Raw genomic sequence first — 16,632 nt, 5'->3', positions numbered from 1 at the left:
TCCATGTTTAAAGATTGGTGTGATTACTGCTTTTGTCCAGTCTGATGGAACCTGTCCCGACTCCCAGGCCATTTCAATTATCCTGTGTAGCCATTTAAGACCTGACATTCCACTGTATTTGATGAGTTCCGACTTAATTTCATCCACCCCAGCTGCTTTATTGCACTGCAATCTATTGTCCATTTTTTCCAATTCCTCAAATGTGATACTATTTCCATCATCATTCCTATCCATTCTACCTCGAAATCTGAAACATTACTGATCACATTTTCACCTACATTGAGCAACTTTTCAAAATACTCCCTCCATCTGCCCAAGGCATCCACAGGATTCACCAGCAGTTTTCCTGATCTGTCCAAAATACTTGTCATTTCCTTGCTTTATATAAGAAAAGCAATTTCTTTAAATGCAAGTGTACTTTGCACCTACAAACAGAAAAAAATTCTACATCACTATCAAAGGCAAAGTTATCCTGTTATTAATGATACATCGAAAGTGTATGTTTTATATAAGCTCGATGGTGTATAGAAGCGATATTTGATTTGTTTTTTGTTTTGAGTTTTTTTATGTTTACAGCAACAGTTTTGCTATAAATACTAATTACTTTTAAGGAAGTGAGAAGAGGATAACTATGTGGAGGAAACATATTCCATACGTTATGCTGCTCTTTATATATACTCACTCAGTTTCTAAATGGTTCACTGCTTTCGTGATGGCATACGCAAACAAAGCGATCGAAAAGAGGTAACGCCTGATAGATATGCAACACATCTAGCTGACAGGTAACGCGGTTACGATATTAATTGACCAAGGCTACTAGGAGCACTACTCTAGCGTATGCTTACTTACGATAGGCTGCGGCCTGGAGCAGCCGATCCTCTGAAGATTACACAAATATATGCTTCAATATGGAAGGCATTTTTCACGAACTGGTGCGAAAAATTGAGAGAAGAATTTTTAAAGACAAGAAATGTAGTGGAATAATATAGTGTCAATTAATACACTGTAAATTCGTTTAAACGGACAAGCATGGAGAGGTGAGCTTGTTTGTTGGCCTGGTCCCACGAGGGTAGACACACAAATTTCTCTGGTACGCAGAGGCCACAGCTGCGCGGCTGAGTTGTTTTAACGAGCTGCTGAACGAGCGGAATGAGCGGACGAAAAGCTCAGAAGCCACGCTCACTGCGCTGGTGGCGCACGGGACGTCATCCGGTTCCGCTTGTGCCCTGGGTTTTATCCTTCCTCCTTGCCACTTCTTCTCCCCCTATGTCTCTGTCTCTCTCTCTCTCTCTCTTTCTTATTCACTCAGCCGTTCCGCCCCTTTCTCCGAGCTCGCTTAAGACGGCCGGTGGTCGAGGCGAGGTTGCCTTCATTTTCCTCCTCGACGCGTCGGGTTCCGCCCCACCTGCTACGGCGGACCGCTGTAATGGATGACGTGTTCATGTTACTGAAAACCGAGTCAGTCCTGAGGGGCAGGTTAGCGGCCGGGCGCCCCGCCGGCCCTGCACCAGGCAGTCTGCCAGCTGGCTCAGCTAGCGGAGGGCCGCTATTTCATCCACCTTCCAGATAAATGGGCGCAGATGGCTCTACTGCTTGTACAGCTCATCCAGCCGTGCGTAATACACCGTTGTTTTACGTTTGTTCGTGTTTTATTACGTTGTCTCCAGACAGTATACATAGCTAGCTAATCCCAGATCCCTCGACGTGGTCTAATTAATCTACAATAGTTTCTTACGGAGTTTTGTTCAGTCTGCATCAGAATATTGTACAGTACAGCGGTAACGGATTAACGTTTCGAAAATGAGAGTGAAAGTGTGGTTCCATCTTGGAGGACTCTGAAGTCACTAACTTGTGGAAAAAAAAAGTTTCTTCGTTGTGTACAAAAAAGATGAAGCTCGAACGTTTTCTTAATACTCGACAGAAGGAGCTGCCTGCCGAAACACGTAGCTCCTGAAGTACGCAGGTTCCTAGAACTAGATGAACAGCTTTAAGCACCGTGATCTTCCCTTGGAAACATTGAAAAACCGATAAGGGAAGTAGACAGGGCTTTTCTACCGAGTCGGTAGACATGCAATACAGAGATGACGGCTAAAGCAGTTTCTTGTACCTGAAGTTACTAGAATTATTTTTCAATTTTAATGTATTAAAAGCTTTCCCCTGAACACAACTGACAATTTTAATTCCAGGAAAACGACAATGTTTCTCGTAACAAAATGTGCTATTACGCATGAAACATCTCATGTTCAAGCAGCGAACACGTAATGCAAGTGTAGGACTAGACTGTAACAAAATATTCATTATCTGAAACAGATTCTCTTGGACAATAACAACCTTCAGCGAACATATTCCGGCTCTCCCTAGCACAAAATACGTAGCTGTAGAGGTCGCAGGCCGCAAATTCGTCGAACAAAGTGATGGGCCTGTATGACGGAATTCACTCAGAAAATGAGCGAGATAAGCCAGACATCACAGTGAGGGGAATGTGAAGATTGAAAAACGTAATTTTGCTTGTAAAACCGTAGTAAAAATGCTATATTTAACATTAAGTTATCAATAAATTAAATTTTAGGTTTGTATGTTATGCGTTTTTTATTTAATCTGTTTCCTAAATTTGTACAGATCGTACCACACCCCAGCAAGAAAGGTGACACAAATCAGAAAACGGCAATTTTCACTTGATGTGACTAAAAAACACGTGTGAAGTGCCCAAATGTGCTCTAAGAATATAATGAAATTTACTGCCCATAATACGTACTTTAATGGAAGCTTATACTATTTCCATATAAGTTTTAAAGAAGCCGAGTTTTTTTAACGTACTGCATTTCTGAATTCTGTCACCGTTCTCGCCGCTGCTGAAATATATTTTGTGGCAAGAAAGGGAGCTACAATAATGAGACGTGGCACGAGATATGAAATGTATATTTTTGAGTGAAAATAGTCCTCACATGGAACAACCGTCAAAGAGCAACATCACTTTTTTCACACAACTTAGAATTTTGGTTACACGACGTTTTTTTGGTTTACCAAAAACCTGGAAAAATAAATTTATATCTGTTTTACAGCAAGCTTGAGTTGCAAATTCCCTCGATTTGTGAAGTTTCTAATACAGCACAATATTTCTGTAGACGACCACACGTTTCTTAGTGTAATTGCCATTGCTGCCACGAAATTCATGAGGCGTGTGCTGTGTCCAACGCAAAACCATTTGCAGATGGTGCACCCTTGGTCCTGTGAACTACATATCTGTTCGCATTTCACCGGTTTTCGGCCCTTATTCATTTTTAACAAAAATTTGTGTTTGACAAAGATGTTGCTGATATAATGTAACACTATTCAGTACATATATGCTCAGCTGGAAAACTGACTGTTTTAAAGGTTGGCCTTCTTGGACGACGTTGGAAGTGATGCTCATAAGAGATCAGGCAGTATATACATCGAAATTGCATATTGAATTCCGCACTAAGAAAGTGTTTGAATTTCTGTTTTAGAAGAATCTAATATAATAATAAATGTCTACGCTGAACGATTTGTATACGTATATAGGTATTCATGAAGGTACAGTGGTGACAGGGGAGAGGGGGGAGAAGGGGGGGGAGGAATCAAGACGATTGGCAGGAGTGAGATCTCTAAGATATCTGCAGAAGGGACCGTTTTGGTATTCCGCGAGTACTATACTGCAGTTCAAGTGGTTTTGGCAATTTCCTACTTGTGAAGCATTGAATTCGGGCAAGCGGAACTGTGGCAGCGTTGTCTAACACAGCCTCTTTCTGTACTTCCAGAAGGATGCCACGAGAAGTTTTTGGTTAATGTTTTGCAACATAGAAGGACTGACTGAACTGCCATGAGCAGTTCCACATACGCCACTTGTGACGTGACACCATCGCGAAGTAACCGTACATGCTATTTACAGGGTGTTTCAAAAATGACCGGTATATTTGAAACGGCAATAAAAACTAAACGAGCAGCGATAGAAATGCACCGTTTGTTGCAATATGCTTGGGACAACAGTACATTTTCAGGCGGACAAACTTTCGAAATTACAGTAGTTACAATTTTCAACAACAGATGGCGCTGCAAGTGATGTGAAAGATATAGAAGACAACACAGTCTGTGGGTGCGCCATTCTGTACGTCGTCTTTCTGCTGTAAGCGTGTGCTGTTCACAACGTGCAAGTGTGCTGTAGACAACATGGTTTATTCCTTAGAACAGAGGATTTTTCTGGTGTTGGAATTCCACCGCCTAGAACACAGTGTTGTTGCAACAAGACGAAGTTTTCAATGGAGGTTTAATGTAACCAAAGGACCGAAAAGCGATACAATAAAGGATCTGTTTGAAAAATTTCAACGGACTGGGAACGTGACGGATGAACATGCTGGAAAGGTAGGGCGACCGCGTACAGCAACCACAGAGGGCAACGCGCAGCTAGTGCAGCAGGTGATCTGACAGCGGCCTCGGGTTTCCGTTCGCCGTGTTGCAGCTGCGGTCCAAATGACGCCAACGTCCACGTATCGTCTCGTGCGCCAGAGTTTACACCTCTATCCATACAAAATTCAAATGCGGCAACCCCTCAGCGCCGCTACCATTGCTGCACGAGAGACATTCGCTAACGATATAGTGCACAGGATTGATGACGGCGATATCCATGTGGGCAGCATTTGGTTTACTGACGAAGCTTATTTTTACCTGGATGGCTTCGTCAATAAACAGAACTGGCGCATATGGGGAACCGAAAATCCCCATGTTGCAGTCCCATCGTCCCTGCATCCTCAAAGGAATCATTGGCCCATTTTTCAGATCCGAAACGATTACTGCATCACGCTATCTGGACATTCTTCGTGAATTTGTGGCGGTACAAACTGCCTTAGACGACACTGCGAACACCTCGTGGTTTATGCAAGATGGTGCCCGGCCACATCGCACGGCCGACGTCTTTAATTTCCTGAATGAATATTTCGATGATCGTATGATTGCTTTGGGCTATCCGAAACATACAGGAGGCGGCGTGGATTGGCCTCCCTATTCGCCAGACATGAACCCCTGTGACTTCTTTCTGTGGGGACACTTGAAAGACCAGGTGTACCGCCAGAATCCAGAAACAATTGAACAGCTGAAGCAGTACATCTCATCTGCATGTGAAGCCATTCCGCCAGACACGTTGTCAAAGGTTTCGGGTAATTTCATTCAGAGACTACGCCATATTATTGCTACGCATGGTGGATATGTGGAAAATATCGTACTATAGAGTTTCCCAGACCGCAGCGCCATCTGTTGTTGAAAATTGTAACTACTGTAATTTCGAAAGTTTGTCCGCCTGAAAATGTACTGTTGTCCCAAGCATATTGCAACAAACGGTGTATTTCTGTCGCTGCTCGTTTAGTTTTTATTGCCGTTTCAAATATACTGGTCATTTTTGAAACACCCTGTATCTTCATATGCAGGAACGTTGTATATAACTGAGTTTTCTAAAATTAGTATTTGATTGTAATGGTCAATATTAAAATTAACTGTAATTAAAAACTAGAGTGAAATATGTCAAGTTTAATAGCGCTGTAGGAAAGCGCATGAAACGCCGCTTCAAAATAACATGCCATGATATACTAACCAGTAGAAAAAAGATGTCCGATTTCATAATTTTGTACTAGTCGGCAGAAGCAAGTTAGTAATGGAATGTCTAACAACCCTACCACAACAAAGGTCAAAATTTTAATAGCGATTGTGGTGTTGCTCACGCTGCTAAATACTGCATTTTCGGGCAACAACAGTCATATTGTGTGGCGGGTGTCATTAGAGCACAGTTAATAAAGTCATTTCATGTAATAATAAAAAAACTAGGCACTTATCTTTTCGTGCTTCCCACGTTGGTCTCGTCTTAAAATCGTGGCTCAATCGTTGAAAATCTAGATGGTTATGATTCCAAGCTCGGATGCAAAGAGGCCTAGGTTTTATCGTGCTATATTCAAAAGTTTTGTACATGCGCTTCACAAACCATTCTTGACGTAAAAAAATAATCAGCACTCCGAAATTAAGTTACACTTCCTTTTAACTGCTTTTATTGCAATATCACGTAAACACAAAACATCACTTCACAATACAAAACATACTTGAAAACATCTTCCTCATAGTCACCGTTAAAGTTCACATTTTATAAGCGGACTACAATATGCGTCTTTCCAACATGACGTCCAAGACTTGATGTTTTCAAGGTCCGACTCTCTAACAACTTAACAACTAACTAACTATCAATTAGACGCCCAAAAACCAGAGTTACAAGTACGTCAAAGATCATAGTGACAAAAGAAAGAATACACATAAGAATAATATCATTGCAATATAAACATATCGATGTATCACAAATGAAATCAAATTTCAATGTTGTCTCAGAAATATGTCAACTACTTTACAGAAATACAGTAGAATATTACTGGTATAGAGAGGCTCAAGTGAGCTGCCATAATGGTTACGTAATTCAAGTACCATTACAAGTGGAAGTCTGCCCATATGAGGTGATGCTTTCAACGCCTCACAGTCTGAATGTTTTCGTGCTCTGGGCAGCAAATCCTGTTCTGGCGCCAGCAGAGGCTTGGCCATACTTCGAAATTTTCACGAGATGTGAACTTCATAAAGGCAACAGATTCTAGTGTTATGATTTTGTTTTATGATGGAGTAATTTGAACTTAATTACATTCACAGCCAAAGAACAAAATCTGAAGTCTAATTTGTCACAACACTACATATTAAGCATTGGTTAGTGGACCCCTCAGAAACTTAATATAGTGTTACGAAACCTAAGATCGCTTGGTATTTTAGAATCGGTCTGTGCATTCGGAACACACCATAATCTGAACAAAATGCTACTTGAGGACTTAGTAGCAAGCATAATTATAGCGTTTATCTGGCCAACATTGTTTGAAATCTCGAAATATGGACGTCTTTCAAAATTTATAACCAGGGAATAAACCTGATTATTCACTCAGGCAGTTGGCGCTGTGCCACCTGCACTTGTAGGTTGTAGGCTTTTTCTTTTGTAGTAGACCACATGAACATTAATTTGCAGACTATAAGAAACTTCTGATGGGAAAGAAATGTATGTACTGTATGCGTCATCCGATCCTACTGCGTCAGCTATGAGCTATGGCTGTTCTATTAAGAATCACACATGTTAGCCCAACCGCATATAAGATGACCACTTGCACACTGCTGGTGCATAAAAGGGTGATTGAACATATGAATTAGATACCATATTTGTAATGCTAAACTTCACACAATATCACGTTTATAATGTCCAATGAGCTTTTGTAAAATGCGTACGTTCTCAAACGTAATCAAGTTAATGAGCTACTAACTTATCATCGCAGGCCTGAACGCGTGATCAGAAAGCCTGGTGATTAAGCGACTGCTCGCGAATAGGTAGAAATACCGATGTGGATCCCATCTGGAAAAAAATTTTTCATTAGTCGCGACAAATTTGTTTCACTGGTAGTAAAAAGTTTCTAACCGGTTTTTTCTGATGTCATGTCACTGCATCTTCATTTACTTCTTTTCAGCGAATCCATTTCAGATGAAATACAGCCTTTTGTGGCAGAGTAAGCCATGAGCAGCACCGACTGCATTACTCCTGTAATACAACACCCTCTTCCTTCATTCACATCATTTCAGGGAATTCAATTCACCTAAGAAGAAGGAAATCTTAAAACATGTTGTCAGGCATGGTGCACAACAAAATAACCGTCTAAATCGCAGTTTATTAGCAGCACCATTTGCAAGTAATGCGTTTCGGTAGAATGCTGCTATCAGATTATGTTGTAACTAATTAAAACCTTCGTGCTAGCTGCCCACAATAAATATTTCGAAGGCAGTTTATTTCCACAGCAAACGTTTTCACGTAATGTGTAATACGCAGCACTAGGTTGTAATTATACAATTTAAATTTGTTTATGATCAACCATTCTTATAATATTGCTCACCTTAAAATATGAAGACATCACAACTCGTGCCTTTCGGAAGGCAAAGCTTTTCCTCAGTAACGATTACAAGATTCATAATACCTTACTTGTTAGCGAATAACCATTGCGAACCGATTCTTTTTGTTTTAGGTGTCACGGTTAAGTTGTCGTCGTTTACATTTATTAGGTGAGAATTGCCAAGGAAAGTAAATTAAGACCACACGGTCTGCATTTTATAAAAAAGATTATTGATCGATCTGTAACTTTTCTTGACTAAGGTATTCTGAATCCTGTGATGACGAGTGACTGAAGTTTTCTCTTCAGAAACTTTAATGTGATTAGATTTTGCTGCAGTTACCATTACAAATGTGGTTGAGCTCAAATATTCTCTCAAATCGTTATCTGTGTTTGGTGAATCGTAAGAAATTCCAGTCAACTTTTCTGTAAAATCGCCTGCAGAGGTGTATTCTATACTATGTGAGACATTCTCTGTATCAATTTCACCTCCGATTTGGCCTTTGTGCTGCCCTGGCTTTTGTCAGCGTATCACTTCTTTCCAGGGGTTTTATATAAACTCCTACATTATAAGGAGTGTTTCACAAGTCATAGTTGTGACTGACAATAAAGTATATGAAGAATTTTGTAATGTTTGTTCTGTTAAAGCAACAGGTGGTATTTCGCGCTTGGCCAAAATTTGGTTAAAACTATAACACGGAAAAAAAGTAATCCCCCGTAAGTATAACGATGTCAGTGATGAAGCAGTGGAATGTTTTGAAATAGGACACAAGCAAGAGGTGGTGTTAGCAGAGATAATGTAGTGTGCGTTTTAAAGTGGCATGGGAGGGACGAACTCTGATAAAAGCAACATACAGTTTCTTAAGTTCTCTGACTTCAAGGGAAACGTGAGGTATGAATTAGTCATTGTAGTATTGAAGGAATTACCGTGATGGTTTTCTGAATGGTCGAGGACACTGATAATCTTTCGTCTGTTTTCGAGACGGTATGCCTTTTTAGTTGATAATGCCCCAGGACATGTGCAAATGGAACTGATAGATCCGCAGTTTAATACCCGCTTAAAACAGAAATTCTTTTACGTTAGAACTATCCAGGAGGTCTTCACGGGTTTCCTCCAGAAGAGTTTCCACCTTTCCTTATTGGGGTTACAAGCGTGATAAAATATTTCGATCAACATACGTGTGTAAAAGACATTTTTCGATTACGAAATTAAGTTAATCACCCTAATGTAGCAAACTAAGTGGGAAAATCTGTGAAATTGTCTAAATTTGTCCGTATGCCGAGAGTTTATACCAGAGAAAAATTATGTCTTCAACGGGGCAAAATTATTGAATAACACTGAAAATCACTTTTTTGGTGGTCTACGGTGTTGAGAGATATGAAACAAATGAAATGCAGTCGTAGTCTGTGCGATTGCTCTGCCATTTACGTAAGTGCGGTGTGCTCGCAGTTTTCTCCTCGTACCACTCCTCACACTTAACGTAGCGTGGCAGGGGGGGGGGGGGGGAAGTGTGCAGCCACGTGAGAGAGCTACAGCATGCAGAGTCCTACTTGTGTGCTCAATTCTAGACAGTCTCTGATTTAAAGTGATGCATAAGAGTCGTGAATTGTTTTAAACATTTGTGAGATTTGTAAGATGATTAAAACAGAAAGAGCTTGCATATTTTTCTTAATAAAGTGAGATCAGCCGGAAGTAATTTTGAAATCATGTTACTACGTATCTCAGAATTTTAATGATTTTGATGACAGACAACTGCCGTATTCGTTCCATTGTTATGGTTTGCAAAGATCCAATTTTTCAGTATTCATTATCGTATGTTTTGAATATCCCTAACAGTCATGATAATCTCTCCATTGGCAAAAGATTCCGGAATAGTCCCCCATTCGGATCTCCGGGAGGGGACTGCCAAGGGGGAGGTTACCATTAGAAAAAGATCGAATAATCAACGAAAGGATAACGTTCTACGAGTCGAAGCGTGGAATGTCAGAAGCTTGAATGTGGTAGGGAAACTAGAAAATGGAAATGCAAAGGCTCAATCTAGATATAGTAGGGGTGAGTGAAGTGAAGTGGAAGGAAGACAAGGATTTCTGGTGAGATGAGTATCGGGTAATATCAACAGCAGCAGAAAGTGGTATAACAGGTGTAGGATTCGTTATGAATAGGAAGGTAGGGCAGAGGGTGTGTTACTGTGAACTGTTCAGTGACCGGGTTGTTCTAATCAGAATCGACAGCAGACCAACACAGACAACGATAGTTCAGGTATACATGCCGACGTCGCAAGCTGAAGATGAACAGATAGACAAAGTGTATGAGGATATTGAAAGGGTAATGCAGTATGTAAAGGGGGACGAAAATCTAATAGTCATGGGCGACTGGAATGCAGTTGTAGGGGAAGGAGTAGAAAAAAAGGTTACAGGAGAATATGGGCTTGGAACAAGGAATGAAAGAGGAGAAAGACTAACTGAGTTCTGTAACAAGTTTCAGCTAGTAATAGCGAATACCCTGTTCAAGAATCACAAGAGGAGGAGGTATACTTGGAAAAGGCCGGGAGATACGGGTAGATTTCAATTAGATTACATCATGGTCAGACAGAGATTCCGAAATCAGATACTGGATTGTAAGGCGTACCCAGGAGCAGATATAGACTCAGATCACAATATAGTAGTGATGAAGAGTAGGCTGAAGTTCAAGACATTAGTCAGGAAGAATCAATACGCAAAGAAGTGGGATACGGAAGTACTAAGGAATGACGAGATACGTTTAAAGTTCTCTAACGTTATATATACAGCAATAAGGAACAGCGCAGTAGGCAGTACAGTTGAAGAGGAATGGACATCTCTTAAGAGGGCCATCACAGAAACTGGGAAGGAAACCATAGGTACAAAGAAGGTAGCTGCGAAGAAACCATGGATAACAGAAGAAATACTTCAGTTGATTGATGAAAGGAGGAAGTACAAACATGTTCCGGGAAAATCAGGAATACAGAAATACAAGTCGCTGAGGAATGAAATAAATAGGAAGCGCAGGGAAGCTAAGACGAAATGGCTGCAGGAAAAATGTGAAGACATCGAAAAAGATATGATTGTCGGAAGGACAGACTCAGCATACAGGGAAGTCAAAACAACATTTGGTGACATTAAAAGCAACGGTGGTAACATTAAGAGTGCAACGGGAATTCCACTGTTAAATGCAGAGGAGAGAGCAGATAGGTGGAAAGAATACACTGAACGCCTCTATGAGGGTGAAGATTTGTCTGATGTGATAGAAGAAGAAACAGGAGTCGATTTAGAAGAGATTGGGCATCCAGTATTAGAATCGGAATTTAAAAGAGCTTTGGAGGACTTACGGTCAAATAAGGCAGAAGGGATAGATAACATTCCATCAGAATTTCTAAAAATCATTGGGGGAAGTGGCAACAAAACGACTATTCACGTTGGTGTGTAGAGTATATGAGTCTGGCGATATACCATCTGACTTTCGGAAAAGCATCATCCACACAATTCCGAAGACGGCAAGAGCTGACAAGTGCGAGAATTATCGCACAATCAGCTTAACATCTCATGCATCGAAGCTGCTCACAAGAATAATATACAGAAGAATGGAAAAGAAAATTGAGAATGCGCTAGGTGACCATCTGTTTGGCTTTAGGAAAAGTAAAGAGACGAGAGAGGCAATTCTGACGTTACGGCTAATAATGGAAGCAAGGCTAAAGAAAAATCAAGACACTTTCATAGGATTTGTCGACCTGGAAAAAGCGTTCGACAATATAAAATGGTGCAAGCTGTTCGAGATTCTGAAAAAAGTAGGGGTAAGCTATAGGGAGAGACGGGTCATATACAATATGTACAACAACCAAGAGGGAATAATAAGAGTGGACGATCAAGAACGAAGTGCTCGTATTAAGAAGGGTGTAAGACAAGGCTGTAGCCTTTCGCCCCTACTCTTCAATCTGTAAATCGAGGAAGCAATGATGGAAATAAAAGAAAGGTTCAGGAGTGGAATTAAAATACAAGGTGAAAGGATATCAATGATACGATTCGCTGATGACATTGCTATCCTGAGTGAAAGTGAAGAAGAATTAAATGATCTGCTGAACGGAATGAACAGTCTAATGAGTACACATTATGGTTTGAGAGTAAATCGGAGAAAGACGAAGGTAATGAGAAGTAGTAGAAATGAGAACAGCGAGAAACTTAACATCAGGATTGATGGTCACGAAGTCAATGAAGTTAAGGAATTCTGCTACCTAGGCAGTAAAATAACCAATGACGGACGGAGCAAGGAGGACATCAAAAGTAGACTCGCTATGGCAAAAAAGGCATTTTTGGCCAAGAGAAGTCTGCTAATATCAAATACCGGCCTTAATTTGAGGCAGAAATTTCTGAGGATGTACGTTTGGAGTACAGCATTGTATGGTAGTGAAACATGGACTGTGGGAAAACCGGAACAGAAGAGAATCGAAACATTTAAGATGTGGTGCTATAGACGAATGTTGAAAATTATGTGGACTGATAAGGTAAGGAATGAGGAAGTTCTACGCAGAATCGGAGAGGAAAGGAATAGGTGGAAAACACTGATAAGGAGAAGGGACAGGATGATAGGACATCTGCTAAGACATGAGGGTACTAGAGGGAGCTGTAGAGGGCAAAAACTGTAGAGGAAGACAGATTGGAATACGTCAAGCAAATAATTGAGGACGTAGGTTGCAAGTGCTACTCTGAGATGGAGAGGTTAGCACAGGAAAGGAATTCGTGGCGTGCCTTATCAAACCAGTCAGTAGCCTGATGACCAAAAAAAAAAAAAAAAAAAAAAATGGTGTTGCGAGATATGAAACCAATGAAACGCAGTCGTAGTCTGTGCGATTGCGCTGCCATTTACGTAAGTGCGGTGTGCTCGCAGTTTTCTCCTCGTACCACTCCTCACACTTAGCGTAGCGTGGCAGGGGGGAAAGTGAGCAGCCACTTGAGAGAGCTGCAGCATGCGGAGTCCTACTTGTGTGTTCAATTCTAGACAGTCTCTGATTTAAAGTGATGCATAACAGTCGTGAGAAATAGCAAGATGATTAAAACAGAAAGAGCTTGCATATTTTTCTTAATAAAATGAGATCAGCCGGAAGTAATTTTGAAATCATGTTACTACGTATCTCAGAATTTTAATGATTTTAATGACAGACAACTGCCGTATTCGTTCGATTGTTATGTTTTGCAAAGATCCAATTTTTCAGTATTCATTATCGTATGTTTTGAATATCCCTAACAGATAAAGAATGTACAGTGCCCTTATCGACCAACCATCCAGCCAAGATTCAGTATCGTTCAACAGGTAATACAACTTAAGCATGTCGACAGGAAGTGGGCCCGATGCAAGTTTCTGTTTTCCGTCAAAATCTGACAGACCTTAGAGTTTAAACAGAGAGCTAGTGGTTCTGGTGATATTTCAGTAAAAAAATAGCGCCACACATTTTTTAATATTTCGCATTTTTGGGAGCGTGCTTTAACCAAGTATGTCGATCACAATTGTCTGACAAACTCGACAGTTATGTTTATGTACTTGTGAGGTTTTTTGAACAGAGGATTGTTTGGTAAGATTTATCCAGTCTGGGTGCCGTCAGAGTGCTCGCTAACGAACTACTCTTCTGAAACTAAGTGTCTTCCATATCCGAAAGTTCTACTGAAGACTGCAGCTGTTCACAGTAATTAAAAGAAGGGACGTAATCTTGTTTCCTGAATACACTGTAGTAGTAGCCTGCAGCAAATATTCTGTAGCACCTAGCAGTCGCTGGTAATATTATGCTATCTTCTCTGAGAATCTGTCTTGTATGCAATCTGTTGCTCGTTCTCGAAGGCGTAAAGACGTTAATTAAAAGGAACTCCTCTACCTCTGTCAGTACAGCCACAGTATTATAAATACTTAATATTAAAAATTACGTCGTAGTCAGGTATGCTAATAATCTTGCACCGCTTTGTACCATTGCTCTCCAATATCATCCTCCTAATTTGATATGTCCCTAGATATCTTAAATCTGCCGTTTCCCTCTTTCCTTGGAATGGAAGTACGCAACTTCTGTGAGCCTTAATATGTAAACGTCTAAACCGCATTCTTCTTTTCCCTTCCTCACTACGTTTCCACGTTTTTAAGTACTTGTCTTGGATTAAATCGTGTAGATCCTCAAAATTAACTTTCTCGTAATTTTTCCTCTTTTTAGTAAGTCTTGCTTGTGTAGTTGACGTTTAAAATGACCTTGTCCTAAGCTTTTCGCAATGAGATATTGCACTTACTTGCCTTGACTGAAGTAGTGTCCTTTCAACCTGGAGTTAGTCCTTGGGCCATAGGTTCTACTGGCTTCCAGCATTTCATTTGCCAGTATCGCGTTGCTGTGACGTATTCCTGCATAAAATTGACAATTGACCGTCTGCATAGTGACCCACTGAAACGTTGTGCTTCATTAATTTTTGCCTGTGCATTTTTTTTGGGGTGGGAGGGCGGGGGGGTCATCGGTCCTCTGGCTGGTTTGATGCGGCCCGTCACGAATTCCTCTTTTTTGCCAATCTCTTGGACTCAGAGTAGCACTTGCAACTTACGTCCTCAATGATTTGCTGGATGTATTCCAATCTCTGTCTTCCTGTACAGTTTTTGCCCTCTACAGCTCCCTGTAGTACCGTAAAAGTCATTCCCTCATGTCTTAACAGATGTCTTACCATCCTGTACGTCCTGTCCGTTCTCCTTGTCGGTGTTTTCCATGTATTCCTTTCCTCTCAGATTCTGCAGAGAACCTCCTCATTCCTTACCTTATCAGTCCACCTAATTTTCAACATTCGTCTATAGCATCACATCTCAAATGCTTCGATTCTTTTCTGTTCGGGTTTTTCCACAGTCCATGTTTCACTACCTTACAATGCAGTACTTCTTCAGGCGTCCATTATCAGAAATTTCTTTCTCAAAATAAGGCCTATGTTTGATATTAGTAGACTTCTCTTGGCGAGGAGTGACCTTTCTGCCATTGCTAATGTGCTTTTGATGTCCTCCATGCTCCACCCCTCATTGACTATTTTACTGCCACGGTAGCTGAATTCCTTAACTTCATCTACTTCGTTACCATTAATCCCGATGTTAAGTTTCTCGCTGTCCTTCTTGCTATTTCTCATTACTTTTGTATTTCTTTGATTTAACTCAGTCCATATTCTGTACTCATTACACTGTTCATTCCATTCAGCAGATCGTGCAATTCTTCTTCATTTTCACTCAGGGTAGCAATGACATCAGCGAATCATATCATTGATATCCTTTCACCTTCAATTTTAATTCCACTCCTGAACTTTTATTTTTTGTCTACTTCGATGTACAGACTGAACAATAGGAGGTGAAAGACTACATCCCTGTGTTACACCCTTTTTATTCCGAACTCTTGGTTCTTGGTTGTCCATTCACGTTATTACTTCTTGGCTCTTGTACATATTTTATATTACCCGTTTCTCCCTATTCGAATATTTTGCATCATTTTACATTGTCGAATGCTTTCTCCAGATCGACAAATCCTATGAGGGTGTCTTGATTTTTCTTTACTCTTACTTCCGTTATCAACCGCAACGTCTGAATTGCCTCTCTGGTACCTTTATCTTTTCTAAAGCAAAACTGATCTTCATCTAGCACATCCTCAATTTTCTTTTCCGTTCTTCTGTATATTATTCTTGTCAGTAATTTGAATGCATGAACAGTTAAGATGATTGTGCGATAATTATCGCACTTGTCAGCTCTAGCAGTCTTCGGAATTGTGTGGATGACATTTTTTCAGAAAGTCAGACTATATGTCTCCAGACTCATACATTCCAGACACCAACGTGAACAGTCACTTCGTTGCCACTTCCCCTCATGGTTTTACTAATTCTGATGGAATGGTATCTATCGCTTCTGCCTTATTTGATCTTAAGTTCTTCAAAGCTCTTTTAAATTCTGATTCTAATGCGGTATCCCCTATCTCCTCTAAATGGACTCCTGTTTCTTCTTCTATCACATCAGACAAATCTCCCCCTCATAGAGACCTTCAACATACTCTTGCCACCTACTCGCTCACTCCTCTGCATTTAACAGTGTAATTCCCGTTGCACTCTTAATGTTATCACCCTTGCTTTTAATGTCACCATTCTTTTGACTTTCCTGTATGATGAGCTTGTCGTTCCGATAATCATTTCTTTTTCGATTCCTTCGCATTTTTCATGCAGCCATTTCGACTTAGCTTTCCAGCACTTCCTATTTATTTTATTCCTCAGCAACTTGTATTCCCATATTCCTGAGTTCCACGGATCATTTTGCACTTCCTTCTTACATCGATCAACTGAAGTATTTCTTCTGTTACCCATGGTTTCTTCGCAGTTACCGTCTTTGTACCTATGCCTTTCTTTCCAACTTCTATGATTGTTCTTTTTACAGATTCCGTTTCTTGTCAACTGTACTGCCTACTGAGCTATTCCTTATTGCTGTATGTATAGTGTAATAGAATTTCAAGCGTATCTCATCATTCCTTTGTACTTTGGTATCCCATTTCTTTGCGTATTCATTCTTCCTGCCTAATCTCTTAAACCTGAGACTGATCTTCATCACTAGTACATTGTGATCAGAGTTTATCTCTGCTCCTGGGTATTCCCTAAAATCCAGTATCTGATTTCGCAATCCCTC

The 16,632-nt window shown here is 40.5% G+C and overlaps 1 protein-coding gene across 1 annotated transcript in view; it reads right to left on the bottom strand.

Annotated features, from left to right (window-relative positions):
- LOC126094953 (Down syndrome cell adhesion molecule-like protein Dscam2) overlaps nucleotides 1-16,632 on the bottom strand; it is an 890,199-nt gene that overhangs the window by 646,870 nt on the left and 226,697 nt on the right. The window lies entirely within an intron of this gene.

The sequence above is a fragment of the Schistocerca cancellata genome, chromosome 1, assembly GCF_023864275.1.
Source record: "Schistocerca cancellata isolate TAMUIC-IGC-003103 chromosome 1, iqSchCanc2.1, whole genome shotgun sequence".
In the NCBI taxonomy this organism is placed as follows: Eukaryota; Metazoa; Arthropoda; class Insecta; order Orthoptera; family Acrididae; genus Schistocerca; species Schistocerca cancellata.
The sequence above is the reverse complement of the archived record's forward strand: the minus strand, read 5'-3'. Positions and strand labels throughout refer to the sequence as shown.